Genomic DNA, 3,655 nt, shown 5'->3' on the forward strand with positions numbered 1-3,655 from the left:
CTTCCTCCTTTTCTTTCATTTGGGGATTGTTTCTTTGTCTTCCCATTGTTTGTGTTGCTCTTCTTGTTGGCTTCAGCTTCTTAAAGTGATCTGTTCTGGGTTCCTGTGTTTATGGTGTGAACTTCTGTGGTAAGATGCCTGTGAGATTCAGTGGTGCAGTCTCCTGCAGGTATCTTGGTTTTCTCCACTTCTACCTACTCCTCTTGTTGGTTTCCAGCTGGTCAAACCTTTTCTTCTTGTCTCCCTAGCTGCAGCAGCCTGAGGGGCTATTAGTGTGGCCTTTCTCTCATCTTGGTGAACTTAGCTGGTCTCGCCAGTGCCCTCCCAAGATCCAGAATGGCATCGCTCTTCCATGACCTGCTGAGAGCAGGTTTTTCCCCAGGCTTCCCAGCTCTGGCCTGGCGTGAGGGCACGCACTCCCAGCCAGGCTTTCCTGGTCTCGCAGGGTTGGGCTTGGACCTTTCCCAGTGCTGTGGCTGCACACACTTGGCAACTCAGAATTCTTCCAAGCCAGCAGCCACAGCCTGACTCCCAGTGCTTCTCAGTCTGAGTCCAGCTGGGTAGGGATGGAGCTGGCGACTGGCACTCTTCCAGGGGCCCTGCCAGCCGCCCGCAGCTCCCCGAGACTGTGCGAGTGTAGGTCCAAGTCCCGGGCTCTCAGTTCCCCACTGGCGCTCTTTCAGGGGTCTTGTTAGTAGCCCGTAGCTCCCCGAGGCTGTGTGAGCGCCAGCTGAAGTCCCCTGGTATCGGGAATGCACACCACCGGGAATGCATGCCACCGGGAATGCATGGGACTCCTAGACCTCCAAGCTGGTAACCACACTGGACTCCCGGTGCTTGTCAGCCTGCCCCCGGCTGGGTAGGGATGGATCTGGTGACTGGCGCTCCCCCAGGGGCCCTGTCAGTAGCGCGCAGCTCCCCGGGACTGCGGGAGCGTAGGCCCAAGTTCCGAGCTCTCAGTTCCCCACTGGCGCTCCATCGGGGGCCCTGCCAGTAGCCCGAAGCTCCCCGAGGCTGTGTGAGCGCTGGCTGGAGTCCCCCGCTATCGGGATTGCACACCACTGGGAATGCACGGGGACTCCTAGACCTCCAAGCTGGTAACCACACCGGACTCCCGGTGCTTCTCAGTCTGCGCCCGGTTGGGTAGGGAGGGAGCTGGTGACTGGTGCTCTTCCAGGGGCTCTGCCAGTATCCCAAAGCTCCCCGAGACTGTGGGAGCACCGGCTTAGGCTACTGGGAATGCCGGGGCCCCTCAGTTCCCCAAACTGGCAACCACAGCCTGACTCCATGGGTTATCTCCGGTTTGCTTCCCAATGCCCACTCCTCTCTTTGCCACTACAGGCAAACCGATCTCTCCTGGTGTTTTCCAATCTGCATCCTGCTGGTTAGAGAGGATGCCAGTGACTAGTTCTCTCCCAGGGTTGTTGTTGTTGCCCTCCCTTGGCTCTCAGAGATCAAGGCGGCCCTGCCAGGGCCCTGGCGCTGCCCGGCGGAGGGCCTGCAGCCTCTGCGCTGTTCCCTCGTACCTTGTTGATCTGAGGTCCGTCTCCTCTCCTCAACCTCTGGTCATTCAGTGTCCGCTATACTCTCTGGGGTCCTGCCATCCCATATGCTGGGTCCCTGTTGGGTGTTCGCCGTGCTCCTCTATAAAGCAGCCTGGTTTTTGTCCGGCGCGTGAAGGGAAGCGAAATCCTTTGTCCTACTCTGCCGCCATCTTCCTACACTTCGTGCAAAACACTTTTAATAGGGGATTTTTACCTCCCACTGTCAACATCTATAGATCTTCTGAACAAAATAGCAAAAAGGATATTGCAGCATTGAATAATTCCCCAGATCAAATGGACTTTATATATATAACAGTCCATTAAGGGATATATATATATATATATATATCCCTTCAACTCAAAGAAACAAAGCATATGTTCTTTTCAAATGCACATGGAACATTTTCAAAGATAGACCACATAATGGGACACAAAACAAGCCTCAACAAATTCAAGAAAACTGAAATCACATCAAGCATTTTCTTAGACTATGAAAGACTGAAACGAAAAACCAGCCTCAAGGAAAATACTCAAAAACACTCAAATTTATGGAGATTGCATAGCATGCTATTAAATGATGAATGGGTTAATAGTGAGATCAAGGAAAAAAATTAAAAAATGTTTCAAGAAACAAATGAAAATGAACACACAGCAGTCCAAAATTATGGGACACACCAAAGGCAGTCCTGAGAGGGAAGTTCATAGAGATACAGGTGACCTAAAGAAGATAGAAACACTTAAAATAAACAATCTAATCCTACACCTACAAGATTTTGAGGAACAACAACAAAGTCCAGAACAAGTAAAAGGAACAAAATACTCAAAATGAAAGCAGAATTTAAACAACATACAGACTAAATTTTTTTTTTCATACAGAGTAAATTTGAAAAGCTGGGTGAGAGACTTCCAACAAGATGGAGGCATAGGTGGAAACACTGTGCCTTCTCCCACAACCAAGTTTGAATACAACAAAGGTTTGGAGAAACAAAGACACAACCAAAGGACAGAAAATTGAATTATACGGAAGTCTGACTACATCTAACCTTTCAGCGGGGACGGTAAGAGGGGCAGAGCCAGCAGCGAGCAGGGTCGGGCAGGACAGGGCCCCCCACCCAGGCGCGCAGTTAGACGGGGGCCAGTTGGGGTGCGGGACAGACCGCGGGCGCATATTCGCGCACAGTGAGACAGACCACGCAGGCCCCAGGGGGTGAGGGCTGACGGCGGTAGCACACTCGCGTGCAGTGGGACGAAACGCGTGGGCCAGGTGACGGCAGCAACTGCGGCACTGGTGAGGGCCGTGGCGGCAGGCGGCAGACAGGACGCCATAGTCCCTCTTTGACCCCACCCCCACATACAGCGTCACAACCCAGCGACTTAGTTGCCCTTCAGCACCGGTGAGGGCCGGGGCGGCAGGCGGCAGACGGGACGCCATAGTCCCTCTTTGACCCCACCCCCACATACAGCGTCACAACTCAGCGACTTAGTTGCCCTTCGGCACCGGTGAGGGCCGGGCGGCAGGCGGCAGACGGGATGCCATAGTCCCTCTTTGACCCCGTCCCCCACATACAGCGTCACAACCCAGCGACTTAGTTGCCCTGTTCTAGGGAACACTTTAGGGCTCTGATCCTGCTATGGAACAGGCACGAACAACCCGAAAGATGGCGCAAGAGGAACTCAAAGTCCCAGAGCCAATAACTCTAAGCGACCAAGAAATTGCCAGCCTCTCAGAAGCACAATTCAGGACACTATTTATCAGGATGCTCACAGAACTGGTAGATTATAGTCACAAATTAGAGGAACAAAGTCACAAATTAGAGGAACTTATGAAGGCTAAACTAATTGAAATGAAGGGAGATGCACAGGAAACCAATAGTGATGGAAAGGAAACTGGGACTCAAATCAATGGAATGGACCAGAAGGAAGAACAAAACATCCCACCAGAAAGGAATGAAGAAATGAGAATTCAAAAAAATGAGGAGAGGCTTAGGAACCTCCAGGACATCTTTAAACATTCCAACATCCGGATTATAGGGGTACCAGAAGGGGGAAAGAAACAGCCACAAGTGGAAAACGTATTTGAACAAATAATAAAGGAGAACTTCCCCAGTCTG

The sequence above is a fragment of the Sturnira hondurensis genome, unplaced genomic scaffold (assembly GCF_014824575.4).
Source record: "Sturnira hondurensis isolate 20B ecotype Veracruz unplaced genomic scaffold, ASM1482457v3 Scaffold0001207, whole genome shotgun sequence".
In the NCBI taxonomy this organism is placed as follows: Eukaryota; Metazoa; Chordata; class Mammalia; order Chiroptera; family Phyllostomidae; genus Sturnira; species Sturnira hondurensis.